Genomic DNA, 18,547 nt, shown 5'->3' with positions numbered 1-18,547 from the left:
CATTTTTGGAGGGTGTACCAATATGCTAAACTAAGGTTGCTGTTAAGAGAAAGAAAAAAGCATCATGCCAAGAATCATGAGGGCAGAAACTATAATTTTTGAAATAGGTATTTATGACTCCCATATCACTTCCATCTTATCAAAACCCAGGGAGTGGCTAAGAGGAGACAATTTCGGGAACAGCCACATTTAGTGACCAAACTGCCTTACTAAGGTGCATGGACCAGGAAGAAGTTAAGAAGGTGGAATAATCTTTCTGAGCTGATTTTTTAAGAAGGCTGTTATAATACTCAACAATACCAAATGTCCGTGTATTGCAAAAGGCATGAAGGGTTCATTGAATACCTTGACCTTCAATACATCACTGAGTAACATTTGTGATAAGTGGTACACCATTATCAGAACACAAATTGTTTGAAAACTAAAACCTGACAGAGGGTATTTTCAGGGTGCTATATAAATGGGGCCAAAGATGGCCCCTGTACATTGGCCCCTATATTATTTACGTCTTCACAGCAGACCAGGATTCTTATATCAAAACCCAGTGGCACCAAACTCAAATTCTTACACATTTAGTTCCATTAGATATAGGTCAAATAAGCACATTTTAGCTATATGTAACCTATCTGTTTTGCATATACTATAAAAATGCACCCAACATCTGTTAACCAAAGAAACAACAAACCCTATAGCTATAAAAGACACAGTGGTGCTTAACTTTATGTGTGAGTTTTACTGCACCATATTAAGGAATTAATGAAGATCAGTTTGACTGCGGGCTATGTCCCACTTTTATGATTGCGATATTAAGGAAATATATTTGGTCAAACATTATTCTGGCTGTTCTTGCTCACACCTTGTGAGCAAGGTGTGTTTTCAATGAGATCAAAGTTTTAATTGGTAAAGCAGATTGACCTCCCTAAATGTGTGGGCCTCATTCAATCAGTTGAAGGCTTGAATAGAACAAAAACTAACCCTCCCCCAAGTAAGAGAAAATTCTCCAGCAGACTGGAACTGTACCACTGGCTCTCTTGGGGCTTAAGCCTACTAGCCCATACTGAAGATTTCGACTTGCCAGCCTCCATAACTGTGTAAGCCAATGAGCCAATTCCTTATAATAAATCTCTCTCTCTCTCTCTCTCTCTCTGTCTATATATATATAAAATTACCTTTACATGTATACATATATATGTATACATATATATCCACATATATATAACCTCTTAAAAATATTTCATATATTTATATACATTTAAATATATATTTGATATATATTTAAATATATATGTATATATAAATATATAAATACATATATATACATATATATGTGTATATATATGTGTGTGTGTGTATATATATATATATATATATGGACAAGATTGCAAGAAAGGAGAAGTTTCTCATAGCAGGCAACGTTCCAGAGACAGTGGTGCAAGGGAAAGGACCAGGGAACTCCTAGGGGAAATGGGAATAGGAGATAGAACTTACAAGTCCAGGTGATGTCGTTCAGCAGCAAGGTGGGGAATCTCTGGGTCAAAGAGTTACAAACAGCAGCAGTGGTTTGGGGTCAGTGTTATTTGGGGTTCTCCAGAGAAATAGAACCAATAGGACTTGCATATATATATGTGCACATGTATGTATGAGTGCTGTGCATATATTTAAATATATGTAAATATATTTTTACATAGAAAAGGGAACAAAAATCAAACCCACCATGTATTCTCTGCTGTATTTTATATCTATTCATCCATTCTTAATTTTTTATTAAGTGTTCCCCTGTGCTGTCATTTTAATAATTCAATAAATAATTCTGAGATTCAGGCATTAGTTATAAATATACAACCCCATTGTAAAACTTTTTGTTAATTTGAAATCATTTAGATTTTTACTTTATTTCTACCTTTAGAGTGGCAGGAAAGGACACTCTTGCCTGTTTGAATCACAGACCTTTTGAATATTTCATAAACGGAGCACAGGTAATCATTATGTAGAGTTGAGCCATTGTCACCATGACCTCGGAGCAGGAAGGTCAATAGGGCCTGAATTCAATTTAACTACAATATTTCCAGTGTTTATCAGCCATGTTACTATATTAGTCTACTAGGGCTGCCATAACAAAATAACAGACTGGGTGGCTTAAACTACAGAAATTTATTTTCTCACAGTTCTGGAGGCTAGAATTCAAGATCAAAGATTAGCAGGGTTGTTTTCTCCGGAGACCTTTCTTCTTGACTTGCTGATGGCCATCTTTTTTTGGCTGTGTCTTCACATGACCTTTTCTCTGTGCATGTACATCTCTGGTGTCTTCTTTTTATAAGGACAGCGGTTCTATTGGATTATAACCCCACTCTATGACCTCATTTAATGTTAATTGCTTCCTTCAAGCCCCTATCTCCAAATACAGTCAGATGAATTTTAAGGGACAGGATTCAGTCCTTAACAATGAGTCTAAACAAATAATTCACCTGTAAGCCTCTTCTTTTTCCTATGTGTAAAATAAAGATGTTAAGAATTACTTTGCAGAGCTATCCTGATTATTATTATTAATTTTTTAAGGAGGGCACAGCTCACAGTGGCCCATGCAGGGATCAAACTGGCAACCCGGTGTTATCAGCACCATGCTCTAACCAACTCAGCTAACCGGATACCCCTATGCTGATTACTAAATGAGATACTATGTATCAAATTCCCAACAAAATAGTCATGCTTAGTAAATACTACACTCGCAATGGCTGTTATTCTAATTGTAAATTTGCCACACCTACCCCTGACTTTCCATCTCCCATTGGTAGTTGCATAGGTATCAAAGGAGTAAAGGTAACAGGGACACTAACCAAGAATTTATCATGGGATTACACTTAAAACTAATGATACTCTTGATTACACTTAAAACTAATGATACTCAAGATCAGTTTGATTGTGGGTTATGTCCCACTTTTATGATTGTCCTTAAAGATATTATAATCTCTTCCCATCTAATTTTGTGTTGTACTTTTGACAGACGGGAATGTTATTCAGGGCAAACTTTGCAAGTAAATGTGATTGAAATAGACCAAAAAAGAAGACAGAATAATAGTTTGATGTAGTTTTTGGGCTTAAAACATCATATAGTGATGTGAGCCTCAACATGTAGATAAACCACTCAAGGCACATTTAGGTACACTGAGTTGCATAAAGTTACACTACCATTTTATAACAATGATGAAACTACTACCTAGATTTCTTTACTCCTGTCCAACATATACATTTTAAGTTCATTTTAATTATTTACCTTACTCATTAAGTGACTTTGTGTCTCTAAGCTGGTTTGTTTTTGTTTGTAAAATAGTGATAATAACAGTACTTAACCCATAGGGTTTTATGGGTATTAAATTATTTTATTCTTCGTAAAGTGCTGAGCAGAGTGCTCAACACATTATAGTTATCAATAACATTAAATTTTTATTATAATTTCTAACAATGTAAGTAGGCTACCATTATCTCCTGGTCAGTTGCTTTCTCTATAGATGCAATTGTGCACATTTAATTCTTTGAGGTATTTAACTGCTGTATGTCTTGTTTTCCTCAGACTTACTTCCAAGACCCTCCAAAACATGACCTGTTTTACCCACTTGGCATGAGGTCGTACTATACACCAACTGGAACATCTGGCTTCGTTCATTTTTTTCCTTCAGTCACCTGTGTTATCATTGGATCGGTGTAATTCTCATTCTCAGAAACACTTTTCTCTGGCAGTGTTCAATCAAATTCTTATCATTTTTTAAAGGTACAGATAGAGTTTACTTTCCCATCAGCCCCTTTCTCTACTATTGCTGTACATATTATTTCTCTTTTTTTTCTGAATTAATTCTAGTCTGATTCTATTTTAGTTCAATTGGAACTTTAAACAAATCACTCATCCCATATTTTCAAATAGAAAGAAATAGTCAAAATGACTTTAAATACATGTTTTTGGATCTTATGACTGGGTGTGAGAGTGAGGGATAGAATGATGTTCCCAATGGGAGTAACATTTACTAAGAGCCAAGAAACACTTTGTGTAAGAAGGAACAGAGCATGTGGGGGCAACTGCAAGTACTTCAACGTGGTTGAAGCAGAGTTCGGAAGAGAGAAGTGACAAATGTTGAGATTAGTGAGTTAAGTATGGGCCACAAATGTATCTCTAAGCCATGCTAAATGTTGGCATTGAGAGCAGCAAAGGATTTTAAGTAGGGGAGATAACACTTTTAGATTTAAATTCTAGTGTTATTGTTCTAATTGCAGTTTGAAGGGTGAATTGAAGAGGTAAATTGTAAGGAAAATACATTTGTTAGGGAGATGCTTTTACTCTCCAGATTTGGTGTTTCTTTTCATTCAGGGCTTGGCTTAAATGATAACTTCTTAGATAGGGTGTCTTAGTTATAAAGTTATCTCATTTCCAGTTCTCACTTTGATATCACTAGCGCGATGCTCTATATAGCACCCATCACTATCTGGTAATTTCCAATGTATTTGTTATTTGTCTGTCTTCTTCTACTTGAATGTAGACTTCATGAGAACAAGAACCATATCTGTAAAATTCTCTACTACATAAACAGGAGGTGGCTTATATTATAGTAGTCACCAATATCTAATAGTGGAAAGAATGAATCAATGCATATCAAATATAATAGTACTAAATATGATAGTGCAGGGGCAGGGAAGATGGAAAGACATTAGGAATAAAGTATTAAGAACTAGACTCTAAATCTTTCGTCCAGCATCCAGAGATGTTTGATCAAAGGTTGATGTTTAGTCAAGCTTTTGATAATATCAATTGAAGGAAAGTATGCAGTGGAGATAAAAGTGGGTCATGTTGAGGTTGCTACAAATTAATTATATATTCAAAGATGTCTCTAAATGTGCTGTGATTGCTTGAGAAGATTGCTTACTATGTATCCTATCCTTCAATTTATGACCCATAGCTGAAATTCAAAATGGGATAGTGATATGCATACCTGCTGGTGCTGAGTGACAAGCAAAGTATTTAAGCTCAGGGATCCTAAACACTGAAGATTCCCTCAAATTATGTAACCCATATTCTTGTCACTTTGTGTCCTTTCTGATCAAAAATCCCTGTGTAGTGATTGGACAATGAAAAACTGCATCTGGTTGTCCATAGCCTCTGTGATGCTGTCATTGTACACTCTCCTATTTCTTAACCTTCCATATCATTAAGTAAACGTGGTGCTGGTTTACTTCTAAATATGACTGAACACAAACCTGAAACTCCACTATGGGGTCTTTGCAAATGGCAACAGATAAAAGAGTTATTGCAGAAAATGTGACTTATTTTAAAATATGTGTATCCTTTGCAATATGTACACCTCTTATTACTAACCACACAGCCACCATCCTGAGCCTAACACTCACATTTTTCACAAGGGTTATTGTAATATTTTCCTAACTGGCCTCCCCACTGTACTCTTCAATTTATTCTCAACTAGGCAGTCAGTTTATGCCATTCCTCAACTAGAAATGCTGTTGTGGCTTATCTCGGCCTAAAATCCAAAACGTTCTTATCCTGACCTACAATATTCTACATGATCTTGATTCTTATTCATCTTTTACTCCCTATCTTCTCCTCATTCCTGTCTCCTTGCTATTTTTTCTAGTATCAGGCACTTATTAGTATTGTCCTAGAGTCTGGGATTTAGATAAGTAAATGATAAAAATTCCTGTTCTCATAGATCTTAACCTTTTAAAAGTGTGCATGGATGGAGGAATGGATGAATGAAAGGAGGGATGAATGGATGGATGGATGGTTTGATGTTAAACAGATAGGACTTAAAATTTATGAAAATACAGATAGGATTATGTATAGAGAAAAAAACACAAAAAAAAGTTATAGAGGAATAATGCACTGGAAATGGAAATATTCCTCTTGGATTCCAGAGTAATAAAGTCATGGGAGATAGACCCTGAAAGTTAGAGTGCAATTATATTGTTTGGGGATAAATTTGCGTGTCAGAGATTGACATTTATGTAAGTTGCTTGTTGAACATATAATTATTAAACACCAACTTTGCCCATTGTTTTTCTAAGTGTCATAAATAAAATTGTGAGCAAAACAGACACAATCCCTACATTTATTGAGTTGATTGAGTTAGAGTGATAAATGGGAAAAAAATGTAACTTATTTGAGGTAACTTTTAGAGCTCCGCTACTTAACTGTAGCTTTCATCTATTATTTCTGAGTTTAAACTACGTGAAAACAATAAATGAAATACATTTAGAATAAATTGAAATGATTATGCCCCTTATAGTTTACAATTTCTTTTCAGTTATTCACTCATTCAATATACATTGTTTTTTGAGTGCCTATTCTATTCAGCAAACTGTTCTCAGGACACTAAAATGAAAGAAAGTCCTCCTCCAAGTCTGATGTACAAACAAAAGAGCCAACAACCACAGCACTGTGAAGAAAGCACTATGAAAGTATGGAATGCTGTGGGCGAAGCCATAGAAAATAGTCACTTAACCAAGTTGGGAGGAAAAAGAAATCTTCATGAAGGAATTAAGCTGGGTCTTGAAGAATGAAATATAACTATGAACAGGTATGGTTTTTGTCTTAAATATATACTACCAGTGGCATATGATTTAAAACAGTGGTATTTGTAATAAAAGAGAGATGAAATTTAGGTGTACAAATGAAATTTATACTGATTGGAGAATTGACAAGTCATGAGGCTATAGCATTTGAGATAAAAATTACAGGATAGCTAGTATTTTGATATACAGAGATATGGAAAAGAGGGTATACATTGGGAGAATGGAAGGGTACTCTAGAAATAGCTTTATCAAAGAAACAAATGTAAATAAAAGCAGAATGTATTGGGAACAGGGCAAATCCAGCTATTATGGACATGAGACATAATTTATGGCCATCTTTGAGAAAACATGTACCTTTGAGTATAAAAATTAGATACAAAAGTGAATGTTTATTTAGAATAAAAGGTAAAATTCCACCAAATTACTGGAAGCTTATAGATTCATGAATTTTTCTTTTTTCTTTTAAACTTTTATTTATTTAAGTGTGTTTTTCCAGGACCTATCAGCTCCAAGTCAAGTAGTTGTTTCAATCTAGTTGTGGAGGGCTCAGCTCACAGTGGCCCATGCAGGGATCGAACCAGCAACCCTGTTGCTAAGAGCACTGTGCTCTAACCAACTGAGCTAAACAGCCATCTCCTCATGAATTTTTCTTATAAGATCCCTTGGACAATTTATCAGAAATAATTGCATAGAAATGCCTCCTGATTGCAACCTGACTTCTAGGTCCTCACTCAGAACTCCATACAACTCCCAACAAATTCTAGTGTTCAAGGGGCCATTGTGAGTGAGGGGCCCTGGCATATTGAATTCATCAGACTCAAAGTAAATCTAAGTGTAATTAAGAATGTTAAATTTATATTTGCAGAAGAGTGGGGGCAGGAAGGGCAGGAGGTGTGGGAAAATGGGGTTATTTAAGATAAAACTGAAATGGGGAAAAATGAGGGCAATCATGGGATGCTTTAAAAGCCTTCTAAGCTTTTTTGGCTTTATTCATTGAAAGAGGTTGCAAGAGTTTAGAGAAATAATTCTTGTACTTCAAGATTTATTTTCTTATAGTAGAAAGCACATAGAAAATTATTTGCAGAGATACATAATATTTCCTGGAATGAGAGTGGACTACACATTCATGCAGAAATTGATTTGACCTCCACTTTGATCTAACGTGTACTATAGTTAGATGACTTAGGATAGGATTTCAAAGTCTACCTTCAGTGCTGAAAAATTTTTTTTTTTTTTCATTTTCTTGCCCTTAAAAATCCAAAGGTATTTAGCAAAAGAAATTTAATGCAATTTTTATTATTTTCTTTAAAAGTGATTTTATTGTAATGACATATTTAGGAAAATAATGGGTTAGGCAAGAGGATTTCATGATATGCTACTTTAATGGAGACAAGTGCTTTCATTATTAAGCTCCCATACATAAGGACAGATAAATAGAGTAACTAAATAAAGATGACAAATTGATAGAAATAATTTTCTTTTTTTTTTATTATTATTTTGTTATTAGTTTCAGGTGCACAAGACAAAGTAATACTTAGACGTTTATCATTTATATCCCTCACACTGTGTCAACCCCCCTACCCCAATCCACTACCCCTCTGACATCGCACAGAGCCCTTACATTTCCACTGTCTCTATTCCTAATGCTGTACTCCGCTTTTTATAAGTATATACATATATATGTATATAAACTTGTAGTTGACATTCATTATTGTTCAGCTTCAGCTTCAGGTGTACAGTGCAGTGATCAGGCATCTACATCATCCCTGAGGTGGTCTCCCTAATGGGACAAGTGTCCATCGGATACCCTACAAAATCTTTACAACATAGAAATAATTTTCTTAATTAGGAATAAGAATACAATTGCATACTTGGGGGAAATTAAAAATTAAAGCTAATACTAAGCAAGCTTCAGATTTTCTCTCCCCTCTCTTGTTGGATTTCCCATTTGCCCTACAGAAAGCAAAGGTTATAAGCCCCTGTGGGATGACACTCAAAATGCTTTTGTTATTCTTCCAGGTGACCTTTAGAGTGAAACTGTATTATAGTAGAGCTGTGAGGATTAAACAGGGTGTTCTGCGTTCATATTTTCTATAAATCTAGGATTCTTTTATGTAGGTAAGGTAGGTGGGGTATTTTGACAAGTATAGTGACATGGCTTCTTGTTTCCACGGTGAACATCTGTTTTGCACCAACTTGTTAGATAGCAAATGTGTATCCTTTTTTCCCCACTCTACCTCAGCTCCCGTCAGGCACCACAGCTTGCCCTGTGTTCACATAGGTCTCCACTCCTGTGTGGGCTGTGGGGCTTCCCTAACACCTGACTGTGTTTGCCTTGCTTCTTAGAATGTTGTCCTCATAGCCCCTTGTATCTGAATGATGAGGAGCATTTATTAAAATGCAGATTGTCTGAGCCCTGAGTCCAGAATGGGGTCTAGGAATCTTTACTTTTCACAAGCTTCTCAGAGGGTTCTTTTCAGACTTAAATTTGAAAGGCTTTATTCATGACTAAAATGCAAAGCTGAAAATCAGAAGACTTTCATCCTATCTCATCAGTATTCAGCAATGGTGCATGTTACTTTGAGTTTGTATGCTTCATTTTTCTTATCAGAAATCAGCTTATGAAATGATGACTCTGAATTTTCTAACATTAATATTCTATATGCTAAGTTAGGCTCTGAAATGCTCTCTTTTAGCCCTTTCTCATTTCTCTTTCTATACCACTCCCTAATCTGGTGGTTCTCAAAGTGTAGTCTTATGGCCAGTAACATCGGCATCTCCTGGGAACTTATTAGAAATGCAAATTCTTCGATGATATGTCAGTCTTATTAAACCAGAAAAGTGGGGCAGTGTGGCATAGTCCTCCAGATGATTCTGAAGCATGCTAAAGTTGGACAACTACTGCTCTAGTCAGTCCCTTTTCATCGCAGTGACTACTGACAGGAAATAATGGAAGCTGTTAAATCAATCCACCCCGAGTTTTAGGGATATTTGTATATTTCAATAGAAATTCCTGGTCAAAGAAAGAGTTCTACAGAAATAAAACACTAATGGAAGAATTTACGTTATTATAGCTAGCTCCTGGAAGGAGAGTATTTTGATGAGAAAGTTGAATACTTTGATGAGAATGTATTTTGCTGAGAAAGTTAAGGGGGCCATCAAGCAATCAGATACTTTATTCTTAATCTACACTTGAGGGTATCCTGTTTCCAATATCTATTCCTATGTAGGTCCATCAGAATGTACCTATCCCATATCATCCTTCCTAGTTCTCTTCTCTATAGAGTACCAACTAATGTATAAAGTAATCCATGCCAATGCACAACGATTTTTACTAATTGTGAGTAGCTTATGATTTCACTAGGGCCTTCTGGAGATGATACCTTAATCCCAGGTGTTGCAAGAATCTAGGTGACATGGCAGATTGATGAGCTAGAGAGCTTCCATGAAGCTTGCTCTGTTTCCTCATGACTCTATGATCTTTCTTTTTCTTCAAAGCTGAGTTTAGATTTGTGTCTGGACTATCTACCTTAAAAAAAGTCTGATTGCTGTATTACCTTATTTAAAAGGCAGTGAGATATGTTAAATTTACTCTGAAATTTAGAGGAATGCATGTTTTTGCTGACTATTAGGAAACATTTCTAAGAACTAAAGTTCTCCATCCACAAAACTCAAGCAGCATAATGTAGGTATTGGAAGCATGTGCTTTGAAAGTAAAGAAACCTGAATTTTATCGTGCAACACATCTTATTATTTATTTGACTTTGAACAAGTTAGTAAATGCTCTAAACCTCACTTGTCAAAAAAAAAATACAATAGTGTCTTCTTCATAGAGTTACTGTGAAGATTAAGTGGGATAATTGTGAAGTACTTAGCAGAGTACAAGCACAAATGAACACTTAGTAAATGGTAACTATTATTTTCATAGTTTCAAGCAGAGAAAGAGAGACTGAATCACCCACCACCTTACAGAGTTTCTATAGAGGGTGGGATGAACTGCTAATATCTATTTTAAATCTATAAATCTTAGACCCTAGAAAACTGTATTTTCTTTAACTCTTTCATTTAGATGAAAATCATTTATGGGACATAATGAAATATGAAAAAAACAACAACAACAACAAAAAAAAAACAAGTCTTCCTCAAGGAAATTTTAAGGTGTGTTTTGGCTGGCTTATTTTTCCAGAGATCCATAAAACAAATCCTAAATTCTCTTTAGTGGTTATTTGTTTCCCCATTATGAAACACTTCCACATGTAGAGCACATCTTCTTTGCTGATATTTTCATCTCTCAGCAAAACTCAAACATGGGTGGACATCCAATCTCACACACCTCTAACTCGATCCCTTACGTCGAATCTTATGAAGTTTATAGAATACAGTCTGGGTTGGCCTCTAGTGCTACTTGGTCTCTGGAAGAGAATGGCCTTTTTCTCTTTCTAGTCCATTTCCATAGAGTTTTTAGGGATATAGCTTTCTACTTTCTCTGGATTAGGTGATGGATAAAAGTTTTTATCAATCTGACAAGTTATTTCTTGCTATTATTTAAGGTATTCAATATTGAAGGGTTTTACTTTTATATTCCCTGGCTGAGTTGTAAAACATCCATGAAGAATCAACAATGTTCTAAAAACTTTTAAGAAAGAAATGTTCTCTGGTGTCCTAGAAAAATGTGATTTTAAATGATTAATGAGTGAGATAGTATTTTCAAAAACTGGGGAAAAAAAAACCACTTTCTTTTTCCTTAATATATACAATATATATTCTTCAAATGAAAATGAATCTAAAACTTTAATAATACTTTAAACTATTCTATTGTCTTTGCTTATAAATTACATATCTTGCTATTATTAGTACTGCAGACATTTTGGAAAAACTGGTATTAGAATAAAAGCAGAAATACAACTTCAAAAAGTGAACCCTTTTCTTTTTCAAGATTTTTATTGAAATATAGCTAACATACAATATTATATTAGTTTCCAGTGTACATTGCAGTACAAGTTAAACCTTTTTATTGATCACTCATGACAATCCTTCTTGACTTCATTCTTGGCCAAATAGATGCACTATTAATAAAGTATTTATTTTTGCTGTTGGCTTCATTTACCTTCACACTGAGTACTGGACCCTTTGGGGACCTAAAATGCCAATAGGATGGATGCCAGCTGGAGAGTTTTGAAGTCAATGATCCTGGGTTCACAGCAACAGTCTTAAAATGACTCAGGCCGAGGTTGATGAGCATTCAGTCAATGCCACTGACTTTGGAGGCAGCAAATTTATGAGAATCAATGATCTTAATTCAGACTGGGGCCTCTGGTTTGGAAATTGCAAAGTTTTATCATCAACCCACTCTGGTAAGGAAAATAGAACTACTGCATGTTGTGTTTTATGTACTCATGTATCAATGTTATAAAGTCCTGCCACACTTTCATATACATAAAATTCCAATGATAATAGTACCAAGTCAAGGGGAAAAAAAACAAAAAACAACTTGAACTTAAAACCAGAAATCCTGGGTAGAAATCCTCTTTTTCCACTTATTGGCTGTATGATTATAGGTAAACTTCTAAGATTAGTGATTACAACTTAGATTGGATTTTGTAGCAATAACTGTTTTAAAAGTTTTATATACAATATTTTCATGATATACATACTTTCATTGTCCTAATTTTACAGAGATGGGAACCAAAGTGCACAGAATTTCAGTAACTTTCCCAAACTCACAGTTTGTGGCGAGAATTCAAACCATACCAATCTGGCTCCAGGGTCCACTTTCTTAACAATTACACATATTGCTTTACTTTTCTCATTTATTTATTACAAAAAGAAAATAAGAACATCCTTGATACCAACAGCCAAGTATTATTATTGGTCACAAACATAATGATGTGATGAGTTAATATTATTAAATATTAAACATAAAATAATATATTTATATAATTATGTAAAAGAGAATAAGCTACTGTTTGCTATTATTACTTCAGTACCAGGTGTTCCAAATTTAATTGTCTCAGCATCACTGTAAGTTAAGATTTATAATACCAATCCCATTTACAGATAAGAGAAATAAAATTCAGAGAGGTAAAGCGATTTGCCAAATTCCCATAGTTAGGGAGTGGTAGGACTGAGATTCAACTCCAAAATCCAATTTATGTTGATTTTATTATATTGACTTTAATAATTATAAATAATATATCTACCCTTTAGGAATTAACACTTTTATTCATTGAAAGTAAATATGGTTCTGAAAAAAATAGTAAAATTTCTAAAGTATATGCTATAAATAATTAAGGGAAATGGAAACATCATTCCCCACCCCCACCACCACCACCACACATAATGACTGAAATGTCTTCAGGAGTAACACAGTGATTGCCCATTTTAGAACAAATTAAAAAGGATACCTTAATTCAACTGAAAGCTCAAATTGATTTTTTGGCAATTGCTGAAAAGAATATGGATGTATACATGAAATGTCCTCGCCATAAATATGGCAATTAATTTCTTTAATTGTAAATATCGAAATAACAAAACCTTTCGATGCCCCATGCACAAGAGAGTGTTTTCTTGATAATTGCAAATATGTGTGTAGGTTAAGACTCTAGTATAGGCAGAGGAGAAAATCCAGGCTTGCTATAAAATCCAAATCCAATTTAGAGACTTAAAACAATCGAAATCTGCTTCTTCATGGGGCCATAGTTACAAACCATGATGAAAGGGTCAGGGATAATGGATATTTGATATGCATATATTCTGTAGCAATTATATTTTTATAAGGTCAATTGGAGTCATGTGGGTAGTTGAACACAGCATGGCTCCTTTAACACCATCAAATAACCCACCTGACTCAAAAGTCCTCAAATCAAATATTAAATCAGAAGACCATTTTAAAAGCACAGATATTTAGGGGCGAAGGTCCTGAGAATCTGCCCCACGTGTTTTATTTTACCAGATTAATTATAAGAAAATGGGACTTGGGCTGAATTAGCGCTAATAAGATCAGACCAACCAGGGTATACAAAACCAATATTTCAGCTGTGTCAGTTACAAAGACATGGTAGTATCTAATAATTAAGTCCAGGAACATCAGGGTGGGGTATACTAAAGTGAATTTAAAATGACAGTAGAACCAAGATGTAAAAATAACCCAGGACTTGCCATTCCTCTCCATAGGAATCTTGATAGAAAGGCATGCCCAGAAAAAGCAAAATTACCGTTTTACCATGAGTGGACTTTTGCCTTGAGTCCTCTTGAACTCTCTAATGAGCTAGCCAGAGAAAATGAAGGTGATTTCTAAACTAGGTTAATCCAAATCAGCCAAAACCAAAGCAAGCTGAAAGATCTGTTCAGCTTACATCCTCCCCAAATCCCAAACACAATTACAAACTCCGGTTTGAAATACAGTCAAATCATATGTTTGCTGCTTAAGCATCAACAAAAAAATCAAATTTGCCCTAATGTCAATGGTGGAACTGACCTAGTTTCCCTGTCTTAGACTTTTTTCATGTCTTCTGAAAATCTGCCTTTGCTGCGTGAAAGAAGAGAGCATTTTAAAAAAGATACCACCCTCACCTATAATTCTCTTGAAATATCTTCCCTTTGAACTGTAGCCCATTAGAGTATCTTAAACCTATCTAAAAAGCTTGGATGAAAACCCTCCTCCCAGGGGATGAAGTTGGGGCTGGATAGTAGAAGCAGGAAACAGAGAAGAACCTTGAATTTTTTCCTCAATAGCACCATGCCCCTGATGTTTTCCATGCACCTTTTGTTAACCCTAGAACATTGATACCAAAGCTCATAATCAGCAAAGAGTGTGAGAATCCCCTTTGGGGGAGGAGATCACAGATTATCAGAGAAGCTCTGCTCACAACTTCTCCAATTCTCCCCACTACAATTCTTTCTTAGGCCAATGAACTGGGAACTTGATCCTCTCAAGATCCTTTTGATTTTACTTCTAGAGTTTTTGAAATAGTTTAGAGAAATACATTAAGTTTATTTGAAGTTCACATTAAGCCTAAAACAAAAAATCCATCCTGAATCTTAGGTTTAAATTCTTTTTGTTTTCTAACTAGGTTGCAAAACAAGATTTTTCTGTGGACACTAGGTACCATCAGCTTGAAAATGCCGTTATACCTGTCATGTAAACATAGCAGCAGTACATTAACGTTCTCTAAGCAGCAACAACTTTCTCCAGGTAATGTCTTGTTCCCACAGAAAAGATAAAGTTTTCAATTTAAAATGTCTTTCTTATTTTTTTCTCAGAAAAGTTGAAGCCCAGAAAAGCATCAGTCCTCCCTTACTTCAGACGCAACCTAGTACCAGCCAGATGGGTTTGATCAGTCGCTGCAGCCTGGATCGTCTGTCACTGAAAGAGCTGGAGCCCCTTCTGCATTTCCAAAGCTGTGCTCCACCAGCAAACTGTTAATGCAACCAGCGTTTCCAAAAATCTGCATGGTCAATAAAGCCAACAAGATTTCCAAATACCAAATCTACATCAATAAAATTTAGAAATCAGAAGCACTGCCAAGCCATTATAGCAGTGTAAACTCAAGACACCAATTTCACCCTGCAATATTATTTCATAATTAAAAGTCATGTTTCCAGAACCTTAAAATATAGACCTATATTGATTTTCTCGCCACAACCCATAGCATTATGGGTTGAAAGGAAGTAGAAAGAAAGAACTAGCATTATGGATAAAAGGAAGTAGAAAGAAAAGAGAATAGAATAATAGAGAAGAAAGCTATGTTACTTGGTTTTGTTCTCCACTTTGTATTGACACCAGTGGACAGCCACCCACATTTTGCAGGCTTAGACTTCAATCACTTATGACAGTATGCTTCCTATTTCCATTTATAAAATGACTTTCTCTTTCAGATTAGAAACAAAAAACACTCCTGCCTTTTTGCATGTTGAAACATTTTCAAAGCAGGCCTCTAGACATTTCTCTTTATCATATTAACATCCATCCCTGTAGTGGATTAGCATATTGAACCAGCCTCTTTGTTTCCATTTCTTCACTGTTCCACACTCAACAATTTGACTAGGGTCTTCTCCAGGAAGACACTGAGCATGGCCCTATTGTTAGACCATTTCAGATATTCACTATGTGACCTGAAGCAAATTATGAAAAGTGTTTCTCAATTTTACTTCCATCATTTATTAAAATGGTATAATATTAGCACCCTGCCTTATATGATGATAGTAAAAATTACGAGGTAATGTAAATAACAAACTTAGACAGTGTTTGGTACATCATAGGTGCAGAGAAGGTATGTGTATAGGCCACTCTCCAAATAAATGTTCTCACCTCGAGGGTTTCCTGATGTTCTCTCCTGTGCTTCTTCACCTTCAGCAAGGGGCCCTGGGGCAGGAGAAATAGCACAGATGACAAATACCTGAAAAAAGATGGGGTAAATTTAAGAATTATGAAAACACCAATGTGTAGCCCATAAAGCAGTTCCACAAGGGCTGTGCCATAGGTCTATACAAAGATTTCCTTTATTTTTTTTTTAGATTTTTATTAAAAAAATATAGCTAACATACAACATTATATCACTTTCAGGTGTACACCATTTTAATTGTTCAACATTTATACATCTAAAGAAGTGATCACCATAAGTCTGGCAACCATGGACACTGTACTGCGCGATCACAATATTATTGACTATATTTGCTATGCTGTGCATTCCATCCCCATGACCTTGTTTCATACCTGGAAATTGAACCTCTTATTCCCCTTCACCTTCCACCCCATTTTTTAAATTTCCAATTACAGTTATCATTCAATATTATTTTGCATTAATTACAAGTGTACGGCATAGTGATTTGACATTTGTATAATTTAAGAAGTGATCCCCCTGACGAGTCTAGTACTCACCTGGCACTATACATAGTTGTTACCACATTATTGTCTATATTCACAAGTTTTACTGTATATCTCCATTACTGTTTTGTAACTACCAATTTATACTTCTTAATCCCTTCACCTTTTTCACCCTGTCCCCCAACCCCATCCCATCTATCACCCCGATAAGTCTAGTACCCATCTGACACCATACATAGTTATGACAATATTATTGACTATATTCCTTATGAAAGACCCTACATCGCCATGACTGTGTTGTAAGAACCAATTTGTACTCACTCGCTTCCTGTTTCAGCCACCTCCCAACCCCCCTTCCATTTGGCAACCATCAAAATATTCTTTATATCTATGAGTGTTTGTTTTGTTCTTTAGATTCCACGTATAAATGAAATCACATTGCATCTGTCTTTCTCTGTCTGACATACTCCACTCAGCACAATACCCTGCAGGTCCATCCATGCCACTGCAGATGGAAAGAACACATTCCCTTCCATGGCCGAGCAATATTCCATTGTATATATGTACCACCTTCTCTTTATCCATTCATCCATTGATGGACACCCAGGCTTCCTCCACATCTTGTCCATTGTAAACAATGCTGCAATGAACATATGGATGCACACGTCCCCTTGAAATAGCGTTTTGGCTTTCTTCGGATAAATACCAGGAAGTGGGATTACCAGGTCCTTTTTTGTCTCTTGTTATAGCCTTTGTTTTAAAGCCTTTTTTGTCTGGTGTAAGTATTGTTATACCAGTTTTTTTTTTTTCATGAAATAACTTTTTCCATCCCTTTACTTTCAGTCTGTGTGTATCCTTCAATCTGAAGTAAGTCTCTTTTAGGCAGCGTGTGTAAGGATTTTATTTTCTTATCCATTCAGCCTACCTATGTTTTTGATTGGAGCATTTAATCCATTTACATTGAAATAAAGTATTGAGAAATATGTAGTTATTGCCATTTTATTATTCATATTTTTTTCCATGTTAAAGAAGCCCCTCTAACATTCCTTTAATACTGGTTTGGTGGTGATGAACTCCTTTAGCTTTTTCTTTTCTGGGAAGCTCTTTATCTTCAATTTTAAATGATAGCCTTACCGGGTAGAGTACCCTTGACTGTAGGTCCTTGCTTTTCATCAGGTTGACTGTTTTGTGTCAGTCCCTCTGGCCTGCAAAGTTTCTGTTCTGAAATCATCTGACAATGTTATGGGAGCTCCCATGTAAGTCACGTGTTGCCATTCTCTTGCTGCTTTTAGGATTCTCTCTTTCTCTTTAACCTTTGTCATTTTAGTTATAATGTGTCTAGGTGTGGATCTGTTTGGGTTAATCTTGTTTGGGACTCTGCACTTCCCAGGCTTGTATGTCTATTTCCTTCACCAGGTTAGGAAATTTTTCAGTCATTAGTTCTTCAAATAGGTTCTCAATACATTGCTTTCTCTCTTCTCATTCTAGTACCCGTATGATACTAATATTGTTATGCTTGATGTTGTTTCAGAGGTCTCTTAAATTATCCTCATTTTTTTAAATTCTTTTTTTTCCTTTTGCTGCTCTGATTGGGTGTTTTCTGCTACCTTGTTTTCAAAATTGTAAATTTGATCCTCTGCTTTATCTAGTCTACTGGTGATCCCTTCAAGTGCATTCCTCATTTCAGTTATTGTATTCTTCACTTCTAACTAGTTCTTTTTCTTTTTTCTTTTCTTTATAGATTTTTATGCTTGCTATTTCTTTGTTGAAGTTCTCACTAAGTTCCTCGAGTATCCGTATAACCAGTGTTTTGAACGCTGTCTCTGGTAGGTTGCTGGCCTCCATTTTGTTTAGTTCTTTTTTCTGGAGTTTTCTCCTGTTCTTTCATTGGGGTTGTATTTCTTTGCTTCCTCATTTTGTCTGCCTCTCTGTGTTTGTTTCTGTGTATTAGGTAGATCTGCTATGTCTCTCAGTCTTGCTAGTTGCCTTTGTATAGTAGGTGCCCTGTGGGGCCCAGTAGTACAGTCTCCCTGGTCACCTGTGCTGGGTGCTCCACGAGTGTTGCTTTTGTGGATTCTGTGTGCCCTTCTGTTATATTTGAGCCTTGATTGCTGTTGGCATGTCAGTGGATAAAACTAACTGGCTGTGGGG

The 18,547-nt window shown here is 35.6% G+C and overlaps 1 long non-coding RNA gene across 1 annotated transcript in view; it reads left to right on the top strand.

The window, feature by feature from the left end:
- The window catches only part of LOC117020377 (uncharacterized), a 61,542-nt gene extending 55,110 nt beyond the window's left edge, over window positions 1–6,432 (top strand). The window contains exons 3-4 of the long non-coding RNA XR_004422683.1: window positions 3,569–3,766; window positions 6,337–6,432. This is a non-coding gene — a long non-coding RNA (uncharacterized LOC117020377). The remainder of the gene's footprint in view (window positions 1–3,568; window positions 3,767–6,336) is intronic.
- The last annotated feature ends 12,115 nt before the right edge of the window (window positions 6,433–18,547 follow it).

The sequence above is a fragment of the Rhinolophus ferrumequinum genome, chromosome 3 (genome assembly GCF_004115265.2).
Source record: "Rhinolophus ferrumequinum isolate MPI-CBG mRhiFer1 chromosome 3, mRhiFer1_v1.p, whole genome shotgun sequence".
NCBI classification, from domain to species: Eukaryota; Metazoa; Chordata; class Mammalia; order Chiroptera; family Rhinolophidae; genus Rhinolophus; species Rhinolophus ferrumequinum.
This window is presented reverse-complemented; position numbering and strand designations above follow the sequence as displayed.